This window comes from Lactuca sativa, chromosome 4 (assembly GCF_002870075.4).
Source record: "Lactuca sativa cultivar Salinas chromosome 4, Lsat_Salinas_v11, whole genome shotgun sequence".
NCBI classification, from domain to species: domain Eukaryota; kingdom Viridiplantae; phylum Streptophyta; class Magnoliopsida; order Asterales; family Asteraceae; genus Lactuca; species Lactuca sativa.
This window is the reverse complement of record NC_056626.2, coordinates 197,467,362-197,482,813: the sequence shown is the minus strand read 5'-3', so window position 1 is coordinate 197,482,813 and position 15,452 is coordinate 197,467,362.

Sequence of the window (15,452 nt, the reverse complement as noted above, 5' to 3'; positions counted from 1 at the left end):
ATTAAGACTAATTCTTTGATCACATGTATATGTGAGTCAATTGAAGGACTAAGGAATTAGGTACACTGGGTGTGCGCTGGTCAAGGTCCACCACAAAGATTGATTTGTCATGATTTACTAAAGATTAGTAAATATGATTATACGTATGAGGTTAAGTATAATTCTGTAACATTGGAAAGGTTACAATGTATGACAAAACAAATGAGAAGAATCAAATTAGGCAGAAAGATAAAAGTTTCTCAAATCTGAAAGGATGGCAGAGTACTTTAGTATCATATTTAATGATTATGAAACCATATCACAAATTCATACTCTAAGGACGTCTTAGTGCATTGTTATGGCTAAGAAGAGAGGTCATGAATTGTTGGATTGATTAAAATCAAGAAGATGAGTCATATTTCGTTCCAAAACCATTCTTAGAGTCATACTCCAAGATTGTAACATTGAGTGACATAAAGGAAGATATATTAACACTAGTCAAATGTAAGAGTAAAATGTTTTCTACTCTTGTACATTTGAAATTGGTAAGTTCTGATATCTTGGATGAGACAAAGACCAACTAAGACCAATTGTGTGAAGTGTTAGTCTTAATAAGAATCCGCACTATCCCTTGAATATTTGTTTTGTCAAGGAATGGTTCTTGACTAGGGAAACTTATATGTCAAGGGGGACAGTGGGAGCCTTAAAGATCCTGAAAGAGTTTCAAGATTTAATCAAGAGTAAAACCTGTAATTTATCACTAGCACACGACTTAAGGTTTGCAACCTATCGTGTTGACATAATTCTTGTTTTTGTACCTACTTCAAATAAGTTGAATTTGTATGTGAGTTATCAGAGTTCAACTTCGAAGCATTGGTGGGCCTCGTGCTACCAAGGTGACAAGAAACTAAGACTGAACAAGTTTAATCCATGTAAGGCTGAATGTGTCACTAACCTTATCTTGTGATTATGGTTTTGACAAATTCACATGGATAGGAACTCATACACTATAAAATCTAAGTGTCATAAGGTTTCTCTCTGATTCATGAAAATGATGGTGAGGAAACGCTTTCACTAAGTAGATTTTACGTAGATATCAATTGTGTTATTTGCATTTTCAAAAGTCGTTAGTGGAGCGCGTATGGTTCACCGGCACACGAACATGGACTTGTGAGAAATGGCAACGGTCTAAGCAATTGAGAGTATGATTACGGTATCCCTTTTCATAGTTCTGAAAATTGTTTAGACACACATGTGAGCTATCTAAGAAAGGGTGTATGAATCTAAATTTCAGAAGTCTAGCAAATTTCTGGAAATATGTCAGAGCTAGTGGGAACATAAGTGTTATGCTGATAATCATCATGTTAGTGGGAGCATGATTATTACGTTTAGTGTTGCAAGTTAGCAATGTTAATAATAGAAAACAAAGTTTCAATTCGTGAAATTACAGGGGTTGAAAAGTTGTTTTGCTATAATTAAGGGAGAGGAAATTATACTTCATTTCAATTCTAAAGCTTAGATTGAGATTTTAATCATCTTTAGTCAAGAATATATATATGAATTTTATGTTGGAATGGTTCAACTTGAAGAAATTCTATATATATTGCGTTTTCAAAATTCGATTATGATTACGGCATCCCTCTTCATAGTTAAATTTTGAAAACATGGCAAATAAAAATATTGTAGCAAAATACTGGTCTAGTATCATGTCTTTATGTCAAACATCATGAATCGTGTCCCATATGCTTCGAATATAGGATCGATTGCATGTGCTATAATATTCATCTTCTCTAAATTTTCCAAATGCTTAAGGCATTGAGAAGGGAAAAGTCTAGAACTGCATATGACTAAAGTGATTAAGCAATTGTCGAGGACAATCTGAGGTTCGCCAAAGATTGGTTGCTCAGGGAAAGTTGGAAGTATGATGTAAGTTGTCGGAAAGGACCATATTGACATATTCTGAAAAGAAGTAACTCTTGTTCGGAAGTGATAGTCAAAATCAGACTATGTAAATGTCTCCATAGCTGGAAGTTATTCAATCTATATGTAAGATTAGAAAACCTTAATGCAAGAAGGATGTTCAAAGCAATGTACTTTGAATATGAGACTTCCGTTCCATAGAAGTTGACCTTCTTTGGGATACTCTATAATGACTGGTGACAAGGTTTTGGTGATTTTGTGAATAATCATTACAAGAGGAACATTGCATAAAAGTTTAAAATCTAACAGATTTTTTGGTAAATGATAGGAATCGGGGATTCTCACATTTACAATAAGGATTTGGGATTGTGAAATGAGTATCAATGGAATCATGTTCAATTGATCTACATCACAATGTAAGGATCATAGACAAACATAGTGTGCATACTTGGAGTATGGCATAACTATTGTTTAGAAAAACAAAGTGTACATGCTAGGAGCATGGGACGACTGTTGTTTTTATTCAAGTCTTAAGTTGATTGTTTGAAACATTATACAATGAATAATGTGTAATCAATATGGTGATAAATAAAAGGTGGTTCTATTTATATTCAAAAGGGTTCTGAGACCATATTGGATTCGATTATTATTGTGTTTCACTTTGCATGTTTTGACTTCCAAAATAGCTAGGTTATTCTTTCCGAATGACTAAGTTATTTAAACACTCCACAGTCGTTCATATGTTGGAAGTAGGTATGAATCAAGACTGTCATGAATCGAGTTTGTAGATGGCTAAATGGGTTTAGTCATAGCAATGGTTGCTACAACATTCATGAGTGCTCATCAGTTATGAGTATTGGAATAAACCCACGCTTACTTGTATCACTTCATGGAATTTATCTCGAGTGATTGTGAGACGGTAATATCATATAAATCTTCAAACCTAGAGATATGAGTTGTTACCTATGAGTTGGTTGTGCATTGATTGCACGTAAACGCATCAGTAACTTGATGTTATAAAACGTGCCTTTGTGTACAATTCAACAAGTAGTAGAACAAGCATATGAGTCGAAGTTTATCTGTTCCTTCTAAAAATAGAAGCGATATCTGGGCCCCTCGATGATTTTGTTGTGACCTATGTACCGGCCGGTCAGAACTAATTGATGTGTTCGATTAAGTTCTTTGTCAAACAAATCAAAAATCGGGAAACAAACTGCTGGACAATAAGTACGACGTTGTTCCATGTATTTGTCCGGCTGATATCATGAGAACAGAGGATTATATGATCACTTATCTAAAATGGCGCTTCATAGTTCAATAGAGTTTTTGAGAGCTACGATTGCTGGTTGGTTCCTGAAGTAACATACGCAAATATAGTTATTAGACTTATCCAAGTGGGACTCTGTTGGATAAGGTGTCTAAGTCCATAACTTATTTGGTATATACTTGACCCGACCCGACATGGTCCATTTGGGTTGCATTTCATCCAAACTATTTATGGATAATTTTATGAGAGTTATACACATATGTTTATTAATATATTGTAATTTATAATATATTAATATGAAGTTATTTAATTAGTGTTAGTCTTAAATTAATTATGAATTAATTTAGAGATTAAAAGGAAGACTAATTAAATTGTGGGCTATTTTTTTATATGGTGTGGGCTAACACTCATTTGTTAATGGGATAGGCTTATGTGGAAGTCCATGGATGATCCATGGAGCTTTTAACCCATGGATCCTTGGAAAAGGAAAGGTCATGGGTTATTAGGGTTTCACCCTAATCATGTACACTATATAAACATGCTTATGTTGCATGAAATAGCCACTAGTGAACTAGTGTGTGTGCTTTGTGTGTGGCCGAAAATTACAAGTGTGTGTAATCTCTCAAAGTTTTCCAAGAGTTTGTGGTGATTTGTGATTCCATTTGAGGCATTCACACTATTGGTGCTTGGCCCTCAAACTCCTTAGGAATCAAGCTCATCATCAAAAGGTATGCAATCTCATCTAATTCTTTTATGTTTAAAAGTACCCCATGCCATGTTAGATAGGTTATGAACCTTGGAAAAATTATTATTTTGCATGTATTTAGACAAACATAGATCCAAGGTTTATTAGGGTTGCATCCACACTTAGGAAGTGTTAGATTGCTCAAAACCCAACAGTGGTATCAGAGCCTAGGCTTGCTTGTTTGAATACTTGATGCAAACTGCTGAAAATCGAAGATTTTATGTTGTCTGCACAGCTGACTCGCCGAGTCCATGAAGGGACTCGACGATTCCAAGGCAAAACTCATCCAACTCGGCGAGTTGGTTCATGCACTCGACGAGTTGGACCCCCAGACAGCATATCTTCGAGTTTTGGTGCTGGAATTGGTCTAGAATCATTACCTTAAACTGTTTTGGATTCATAAAACCTGTTTTTGATGTGGTAATGATGATGGTGGACCAATTTCAAAGTTATAATCAAAATTCCATGATTTTATGTGTTCATATAATTCTTGAAATTTTGATGATCATGTTCATGTTCTTATGAATTTAGAAGATGATAGGAATTATTTGCTGAATTGTTTAGAATTAATTCTTGATTATTTATGTGTTTTAATGGAGTCCATAATTTGTCCTCAAGTTATGGATATCCAAAGGTCACTTTTCTTTAACACACACTTAAAACACATACGTTACATGAAAATGAAGAGTCTTCATTTTTATGAACCTTTAATTCATAAGTTATGAAATGAAAAGTCTTAGATGGTTACAAAAGATGAAGAGTCTTGTCCTTAAGTTATGGAGGTTCAAGAGTCACTTCATTAATAAATATATAAATAAAGTGTAACCTTAATTAATTCCATAAGTTATAAAATAAAGAAAAGTAATTCTTTTATTAGTTTAAAGTCTTCCATAACTTGTCCTCAAGTTATGGAACTTGAAGAGCTTTTGGATTAAAACTACTTTAAACACATAAATCATGGAATTAATTAGTTTTGAATAGTTTCAAAACTTGCCCTCAAGTTTTGGAATTTGGAAAAGTTTCACACACTTTAATAAACTTTAATTCCAACACCTAGAAGTTTTAAAAGTTAAAATTCTACCCTTATACTATTATAAGATTAATGGTTAATTATTATATATATGTATAAGAACAAGTCGTTTTACCGTTAGTAGGCCTCATTCACGAAGTCGGTCTATAAGGTGGGTATAAGGTTGTTGCCTATAAAATGGCGACTTAATGGGTGTCCACTCTCAACCACCGCTTGCTTGATCGGTGGAGGGTCGTTAGCCGAACGGGTAGGACAATGACTTTAAAATTCTCATTAAAAGTATAATGAATATTATAAAGTAACTAAATATTTTTTATTTAATTCCCAATCTTAGTTACTTTAGGAAAAATCTGAATTTGGTGCTAGCCCATGGAATTCACACTGGGTACCTTACCAAGTCGTTGGTGGAGCGTGTGTGGTTAACCGGCACACTAACTTGGACTAGTAAGGATCACGAAGGGTGACTTAATGTTTGTCATAGATCAATGGAGCGTGTGTGGTTAACCTGCACATTGATTAGGTGATAATATTAAGGGTACCAAGTGAATTGGTATGGTTATTCACACCTTGTTTTGTGATCCTCGGCATCCCAGTCACAAAATTTGAGAGGGCACACTCGAGATTGAAACATGCCATTGAAAAGTTCAATGAATCTCAAAAGATCTAGGAATTTCAAATCCAATTAAAACCTAATAAATTATTTCGTTTTTCATGGTGGAAATTGGTGAATCGTCATTCGCCTACCTTCAAATATTTTTTAGCTTGGATTACGGCATCCATCTTCCAAATTATAAAATATTGTGTTAGGTCGTAGCCTTAATATTTCATATTGGGTGTTATATTAAGGACTTTGAATCAACTAACTTGATTTTCTCCCATTATAGATGTCTGGTTCAGACAACTATGATCTTCCCAAATCTCTTGAAGATGGTGTACCTCAACATCATGCTTCACTTCCTCCACCTCCTCCAATTATTCTCCCTCACCCACAAGTTCTTGAAAAGTTTAAAGTCACTCAATCCCTATTGGCAAGCATAGTCTATGTGTGCTCACATCTTGGAGATAAAGTCACATATTGACAAGCCGGGAGAGTTGGGTGTCAAAGTCTCGTGAAAGTTGGATGTTCAATCACTTTCTTAGTAACATAGTGAGTCTCTTTGGGACTACTATGAGACAGACTATGACATGACCTTTAATGATGTTATCTTTTTGCTTGGTGTTGTGGAATCAACAATGATTTGGAACACCAGTAAAGCAAATTTGATTAAAAGAACAACTTCCCAAGTCTACATGTACATTGACAATGGTAGCATTGGATATCTAGAAAAGGATTTCTCTTCCCAATGGAAAGGGATCGGCTATAGTCAACTCGGTTGACCAAATAGTAAAGAGAAAGGCAAATTCTGAGATAGTCTCATGTGCCATTACCAAAGGGTCCATGTGTTTTGTTGCCAAAGGAAGGGGCATTGGTTGCGAAGCTGCCATATTCACCTGAAAGATCATAAGGTTGATCAAGTCAAGAGGTTTTACTCTACTTCGGGTAAAGTCCACTGTCTAACTCTATTAAGTTCCTATTTGGAGATTCTTATTACATAATGTGAATGGGTCACATACTGATGTTCTTAAGAATCAAAGAAAAGATAGGAAGCTTAAAGTAAGTATATGTTGATTCTGATTGCAAAGGTGGGTTTTGATCGCATGGTTCGGTAATCAGAATTTTGAGCTGTTGCTTAAGAGTTATAATATATTGCTTATGAATAGATAACAACAAGGTTTTCATGTGGATTGTAAGGATAAGTTTTTCCACAAAGTTTTAAAATAAAAGAAAAAAAAGGGTTTTAATTTTATTTATTTTAAAAATATTCTTACAATGGCATCTGTGGAAAATTGTTGCTTGTATGTTTCCAGTAATAGCAATATTGGAAAGTGGATTTGACTCTTTCATTTGTGGTAGTGTCTGAATTTACCAAATGAAGAAAGTTTTTCATCACCCAAGTTTCAATTGGACAGAAACTTGGAATCATACAAGTTGTATTGTATGATGAATGAGAATTTTCATCTTTGAAAATTAAGACTAATTCTTTGATCACATGTATATGTGAGTCAATTGAAGGACTAAGGAATTAGGTACACTGGGTGTGCGCTGGTCAAGGTCCACCACAAAGATTGATTTGTCATGATTTACTAAAGATTAGTAAATATGATTATACGTATGAGGTTAAGTATAATTCTGTAACATTGGAAAGGTTACAATGTATGACAAAACAAATGAGAAGAATCAAATTAGGCAGAAAGATAAAAGTTTCTCAAATCTGAAAGGATGGCAGAGTACTTTAGTATCATATTTAATGATCATCTTAATGATTATGAAACCATATCACAAATTCATACTCTAAGGACGTCTTAGTGCATTGTTATGGCTAAGAAGAGAGGTCATGAATTGTTGGATTGATTAAAATCAAGAAGATGAGTCATATTTCGTTCCAAAACCATTCTTAGAGTCATACTCCAAGATTGTAACATTGAGTGACATAAAGGAAGATATATTAACACTAGTCAAATGTAAGAGTAAAATGTTTTCTACTCTTGTACATTTGAAATTGGTAAGTTGTGATATCTTGGATGAGACAAAGACCAACTAAGACCAATTGTGTGAAGTGTTAGTCTTAATAAGAATCCGCACTATCCCTTGATTATTTGTTTTGTCAAGGAATGGTTCTTGACTAGGGAAACTTATATGTCAAGGGGGACAGTGGGAGCCTTAAAGATCCTGAAAGAGTTTCAAGATTTAATCAAAAGTAAAACCTGTAATTTATCACTAGCACACGACTTAAGGTTTGCAACCTATCGTGTTGACATAATTCTTGTTTCTGTACCTACTTCAAATAAGTTGAATTTGTATGTGAGTTATCAGAGTTCAACTTGGAAGCATTGGTGGGCCTCGTGCTACCAAGGTGACAAGAAACTAAGACTGAACAAGTTTAATCCATGTAAGGCTGAATGTGTCACTAACCTTATCTTGTGATTATGGTTTTGACAAATTCACATGGATAGGAACTCATACACTATAAAATCTAAGTGTCATAAGGTTTCTCTCTGATTCATGAAAATGATGGTGAGGAAACACTTTCACTAAGTAGATTTTACGTAGATATCAATTGTGTTATTTGCATTTTCAAAAGTCGTTAGTGGAGCGCGTATGGTTCACCGGCACACGAACATGGACTTGTGAGAAATGGCAACGGTCTAAGCAATTGAGAGTATGATTACGGTATCCCTTTTCATAGTTCTGAAAATTGTTTAGACACACATGTGAGCTATCTAAGAAAGGGTGTATGAATCTAAATTTCAGAAGTCCATCAAATTTTTGGAAATATGTCAGTGCTAGTGGGAGCATAAGTGTTATGTTGATAATCATCATGTTAGTGGGAGCATGATTATTACGTTTAGTGTTGCAAGTTAGCAATGTTAATGATAGAAAACAAAGTTTCAATTCGTGAAGTTACAGGGGTTGAAAAGTTGTTTTGCTATAATTAAGGGAGGGGAAATTATACTTCATTTCAATTCTAAAGCTTAGATTGAAATTTTAATCATCTTTAGTCAAGAATATATATATGAATTTTATGTTGGAATGGTTCAACTTGAAGAAATTCTATATATATTGCGTTTTCAAAATTCGATTATGATTACGGCATCCCTCTTCATAGTTAAATTTTGAAAACATGGAAAATAAAAATATTGTAGCAAAAGACTGGTCTAGTATCATGTCTTTATGTCAAACATCATGAATCGTGTCCCATATGCTTCAAATATAGGATCAATTGCATGTGCTATAATATTCATCTTCTCTAAATTTTCCAAATGCTTAAGGCATTGAGAAGGGAAAAGTCTAGAACTGGATATGACTAAAGTGATTAAGCAATTGTCGAGGACAATCTGAGGTTCGCCAAAGATTGGTTGCTCAGGGAAAGTAGGAAGTATGATGTAAGTTGTCGGAAAGGACCATATTGACATATTCTGAAAAGAAGTAACTCTTGTTCGGAAGTGATAGTCAAAATGGGACTATGTAAATGTCTCCATAGCTGGAAGTTATTCAATCTATATGTAAGATTAGAAAACCTTAATGCAAGAAGGATGTTCAAAGCAATGTACTTTGAATATGAGACTTCCGTTCCATAGAAGTTGACCTTCTTTGGGATACTCTATAATGACTGGTGACAAGGTTTTGGTGACTTTGTGAATAATCATTACAAGAGGAACATTGCATAAAATTTTAAAACCTAACAGATTTTTTGGTAAATGATAGGAATCGGGGATTCTCACATTTACAATAAGGATTTGGGATTGTGAAATGAGTATCAATGGAATCATGTTCAATTGATCTACATCACAATGTAAGGATCATAGACAAACATAGTGTGCATACTTGGAGTATGGCATAACTATTGTTTAGAAAAACAAAGTGTACATGCTAGGAGCATGGGACGACTGTTGTTTTTATTCAAGTCTTAAGTTGATTGTTTGAAACATTATACAATGAATAATGTGTAATCAATATGGTGATAAATAAAAGGCGGTTCTATTTATATTCAAAAGGGTTCTGAGACCATATTGGATTCGATTATTATTGTGTTTCACTTTGCATGTTTTGACTTCCAAAATAGCTAGGTTATTCTTTCCGAATGACTAAGTTATTTAAACACTCCACAGTCGTTCATATGTTGGAAGTAGGTATGAATCAAGACTGTCATGAATCGAGTTTGTAGATGGCTAAATGGGTTTAGTCATAGCAATGGTTGCTACAACATTCATGAGTGCTCATAAGTTATGAGTATTGGAATAAACCCACGCTCACTTGTATCACCTCATGGAATTTATCTCGAGTGATCGTAAGATGGTAATATCATATAAATCTTCAAACCTAGAGATATGAGTTGTTACCTATGAGTTGGTTGTGCATTGATTGCACTTAAACGCATCAGTAACTTGATGTTATAAAACGTGCCTTTGTGTACACTTCAACAAGTAGTAGAACAAGCATATGAGTCGAAGTTTATCTGTTCCTTCTAGAAATAGAAGCGATATTTGGGCCCATCGATGATTTTGTTGTGACCTATGTACCGGCCGGTCAGAACTAAATTGATATGTTCGATTAAGTTCTTTATCAAACAAATCGAAAATCGGGAAACAAACTGCTGGACAATAAGTACGACGTTGTTCCATGTATTTGTCCGGCTGATATCATGAGAACAGAGGATTATATGATCACTTATCTAAAATGGCGCTTCATAGTTCAATAGAGTTTTCGAGAGCTACGATTGCTGGTTGGTTCCTGAAGTAACATACGCAAATATAGTTATTAGACTTATCCAAGTGGGAGTCTGTTGGATAAGGTGTCTAAGTCCATAACTTATTTGGTATATACTTGACCCGACCCGACATGGTCCATTTGGGTTGCATTTCATCCAAACTATTTATGGATAATTTTATGAGAGTTATACACATATTTTTATTAATATATTGTAATTTATAATATATTAATATGAAGTTATTTAATTAGTGTTAGTCTTAAATTAATTATGAATTAATTTAGAGATTAAAAGGAAGACTAATTAAATTGTGGGCTATTGTTTTATATGGTGTGGGCTAACACTCATTTGTTAATGGGTTAGGCTTATGTGGAAGTCCATGGATGATCCATGGAGCTTTTAACCCATGGATCCTTCGAAAAGGAAAGGTCATGGGTTATTAGGGTTTCACCCTAATCATGTACACTATATAAACATGCTTATGTTGCATGAAATAGCCACTAGTGAACTAGTGTGTGTGCTTTGTGTGTGGCCGAAAATTACAAGTGTGTGTACTCTCTCAAAGTTTTCCAAGAGTTTGTGGTGATTTGTGATTCCATTTGAGGCATTCACACTATTGGTGCTTGGCCCTCAAACTCCTTAGGAATCAAACTCATCATCAAAAGGTATGTAATCTCATCTAATTCTTTTATGTTTAAAAGTACCCCATGCCATGTTAGATAGGTTATGAACCTTGGAAAAATTATTATTTTGCATGTATTTAGACAAACATAGATCCAAGGTTTATTAGGGTTGCATGCACACTTAGGAAGTGTTAGATTGCTCAAAACCTAACAGTGGTATCAGAGCCTAGGCTTGCTTGTTTGAATACTTGATGCAAATTGCTGAAAATCAAAGATTTTATGTTGTCTGCACAGCTGACTCGCCGAGTCCATGAAGGGACTCGACGATTCCAAGGCAAAACTCATCCAACTCGGCGAGTTAGTTCATGTACTCGACGAGTTGGACCCCCAGACAGCATATCTTCGAGTTTTGTTGCTGGAATTGGTCTAGAATCATTACCTTAAACTGTTTTGGATTCATAAAACCTGTTTTTGATGTGGTAATGATGATGGTGGACCAATTTCAAAGTTATAATCAAAATTCCATGATTTTATGTGTTCATATAATTCTTGAAATTTTGATGATCATGTTCATGTTCTTATGAATTTAGAAGATGATAGGAATTATTTGCTGAATTGTTTAGAATTAATTCTTGATTATTTATGTGTTTTAATGGAGTCCATAATTTGTCCTCAAGTTATGGATATCCAAAGGTCACTTTTCTTTAACACACACTTAAAACACATACGTTACATGAAAATGAAGAGTCTTCATTTTTATGAACCTTTAATTCATAAGTTATGAAATGAAAAGTCTTAGATGGTTACAAAAGATGAAGAGTCTTGTCCTTAAGTTATGGAGGTTCAAGAGTCACTTCATTAATAAATATATAAATAAAGTGTAACCTTAATTAATTCCATAAGTTATAAAATAAAGAAAAGTAATTCTTTTATTAGTTTAAAGTCTTCCATAACTTGTCCTCAAGTTATGGAACTTGAAGAGCTTTTGGATTAAAACTACTTTAAACACATAAATCATGGAATTAATTAGTTTTGAATAGTTTCAAAACTTGCCCTCAAGTTTTGGAATTTGGAAAAGTTTCACACACTTTAATAAACTTTAATTCCAACACCTAGAAGTTTTAAAAGTTAAAATTCTACCCTTATACTATTATAAGATTAATGGTTAATTATTATATATATGTATAAGAACAAGTCGTTTTACCGTTAGTAGGCCTCATTCACGAAGTCGGTCTATAAGGTGGGTATAAGGTTGTTGCCTATAAAATGGCGACTTAATGGGTGTCCACTCTCAACCACCGCTTGCTTGATCGGTGGAGGGTCGTTAGCCGAACGGGTAGGACAATGACTTTAAAATTCTCATTAAAAGTATAATGAATATTATAAAGTAACTAAATATTTTTTATTTAATTCCCAATCTTAGTTACTTTAGGAAAAATCTGAATTTGGTGCTAGCCCATGGAATTCACACTTGGTACCTTACCAAGTCGTTGGTGGAGCGTGTGTGGTTAACCGGCACACTAACTTGGACTAGTAAGGATCACGAAGGGTGACTTAATGTTTGTCATAGATCAATGGAGCGTGTGTGGTTAACCGGCACATTGATTAGGTGACAATATTAAGGGTACCAAGTGAATTGGTATGGTTATTCACACCTTGTTTTGTGATCCTCGGCATCCCAGTCACAAAATTTGAGAGGGCACACTCGAGATTGAAACATGCCATTGAAAAGTTCAATGAATCTCAAAATATCTAGGAATTTCAAATCCAATTAAAACCTAATAAATTATTTCGTTTTTCATGGTGGAAATTGGTGAATCGTCATTCGCCTACCTTCAAATATTTTTTAGCTTGGATTACGGCATCCCTCTTCCAAATTATAAAATATTGTGTTAGGTCCTAGCCTTAATATTTCATATTGGGTGTTATATTAAGGACTTTGAATCAACTAACTTGATTTTCTCCCATTATAGATGTCTGGTTCAGACAACTATGATCTTCCCAAATCTCTTGAAGATGGTGTACCTCAACATCATGCTTCACTTCCTCCACCTCCTCCAATTATTCTCCATCACCCACAAGTTCTTGAAAAGTTTAAAGTCGCTCAATCCCTATTGGCAAGCATAGTCTATGTGTGCTCACATCTTGGAGATAAAGTCACATATTGACAAGCCGGGAGAGTTGGGTGTCAAAGTCTCGTGAAAGTTGGATGTTCAATCACTTTCTTAGTAACATAGTGAGTCTCTTTGGGACTACTATGAGACAGACTATGACATGACCTTTAATGATGTTATCTTTTTGCTTGGTGTTGTGGAATCAACAATGATTTGGAACACCAGTAAAGCAAATTTGATTAAAAGAACAACTTCCCAAGTCTACATGGACATTGACAATGGTAGCATTGGATATCTAGAAAAGGATTTCTCTTCCCAATGGAAAGGGATCGCCTATAGTCAACTCGGTTGACCATATAGTAAAGAGAAAGGAAAATTTTGAGATAGTCTCATGTGCCATTACCAAAGGGTCCATGTGTTTTGTTGCCAAAGGAAGGGGCATTGGTTGCGAAGCTGCCATATTCACCTGAAAGATCATAGGTTGATCAAGTCAAGAGGTTTTACTCTACTTCGGGTAAAGTCCACTGTCTAACTCTTTTAAGTTCCTATTTGGAGATTCTTATTACATAATGTGAATGGGTCACATACTGATGTTCTTAAGAATCAAAGAAAAGATAGGAAGCTTAAAGTAAGTATATGTTGATTCTGATTGCAAAGGTGGGTTTTGATCGCATGGTTCGGTAATCAGAATTTTGAGCTGTTGCTTAAGAGTTATAATATATTGCTTATGAATAGATAACAACAAGGTTTTCATGTGGATTGTAAGGATAAGTTTTTCCACAAAGTTTTAAAATAAAAGAAAAAAAAGGGTTTTAATTTTATTTATTTTAAAAATATTCTTACAATGGCATCTGTGGAAAATTGTTGCTTATATGTTTCCAGTAATAGCAATATTGGAAAGTGGATTTGACTCTTTCATTTGTGGTAGTGTCTGAATTTACCAAATGAAGAAAGTTTTTCATCACCCAAGTTTCAATTGGACAGAAACTTGGAATCATACAAGTTGTATTGTATGATGAATGAGAATTTTCATCTTTGAAAATTAAGACTACTTCTTTGATCACATGTATATGTGAGTCAATTGAAGGACTAAGGAATTAGGTACACTGGGTGTGCGCTGGTCAAGGTCCACCACAAAGATTGATTTGTCATGATTTACTAAAGATTAGTAAATATGATTATACGTATGAGGTTAAGTATAATTCTGTAACATTGGAAAGGTTACAATGTATGACAAAACAAATGAGAAGAATCAAATTAGGCAGAAAGATAAAAGTTTCTCAAATCTGAAAGGATGGCAGAGTACTTTAGTATCATATTTAATGATCATCTTAATGATTATGAAACCATATCACAAATTCATACTCTAAGGACGTCTTAGTGCATTGTTATGGCTAAGAAGAGAGGTCATGAATTGTTGGATTGATTAAAATCAAGAAGATGAGTCATATTTCGTTCCAAAACCATTCTTAGAGTCATACTCCAAGATTGTAACATTGAGTGACATAAAGGAAGATATATTAACACTAGTCAAATGTAAGAGTAAAATGTTTTCTACTCTTGTACATTTGAAATTGGTAAGTTGTGATATCTTCGATGAGACAAAGACCAAGTAAGACCAATTGTGTGAAGTGTTAGTCTTAATAAGAATCCGCACTATCCCTTGAATATTTGTTTTGTCAAGGAATGGTTCTTGACTAGGGAAACTTATATGTCAAGGGGGACAGTGGGAGCCTTAAAGATCCTGAAAGAGTTTCAAGATTTAATCAAAAGTAAAACCTGTAATTTATCACTAGCACACGACTTAAGGTTTGCAACCTATCGTGTTGACATAATTCTTGTTTCTGTACCTACTTCAAATAAGTTGAATTTGTATGTGAGTTATCAGAGTTCAACTTGGAAGCATTGGTGGGCCTCGTGCTACCAAGGTGACAAGAAACTAAGACTGAACAAGTTTAATCCATGTAAGGCTGAATGTGTCACTAACCTTATCTTGTGATTATGGTTTTGACAAATTCACATGGATAGGAACTCATACACTATAAAATCTAAGTGTCATAAGGTTTCTCTCTGATTCATGAAAATGATGGTGAGGAAACACTTTCACTAAGTAGATTTTACGTAGATATCAATTGTGTTATTTGCATTTTCAAAAGTCGTTAGTGGAGCGCGTATGGTTCACCGGCACACGAACATGGACTTGTGAGAAATGGCAACGGTCTAAGCAATTGAGAGTATGATTACGGTATCCCTTTTCATAGTTCTGAAAATTGTTTAGACACACATGTGAGCTATCTAAGAAAGGGTGTATGAATCTAAATTTCAGAAGTCCATCAAATTTTTGGAAATATGTCAGAGCTAGTGGGAGCATAAGTGTTATGTTGATAATCATCATGTTAATGGGAGCATGATTATTACGTTTAGTGTTGCAAGTTAGCAATGTTAATGATAGAAAACAAAGTTTC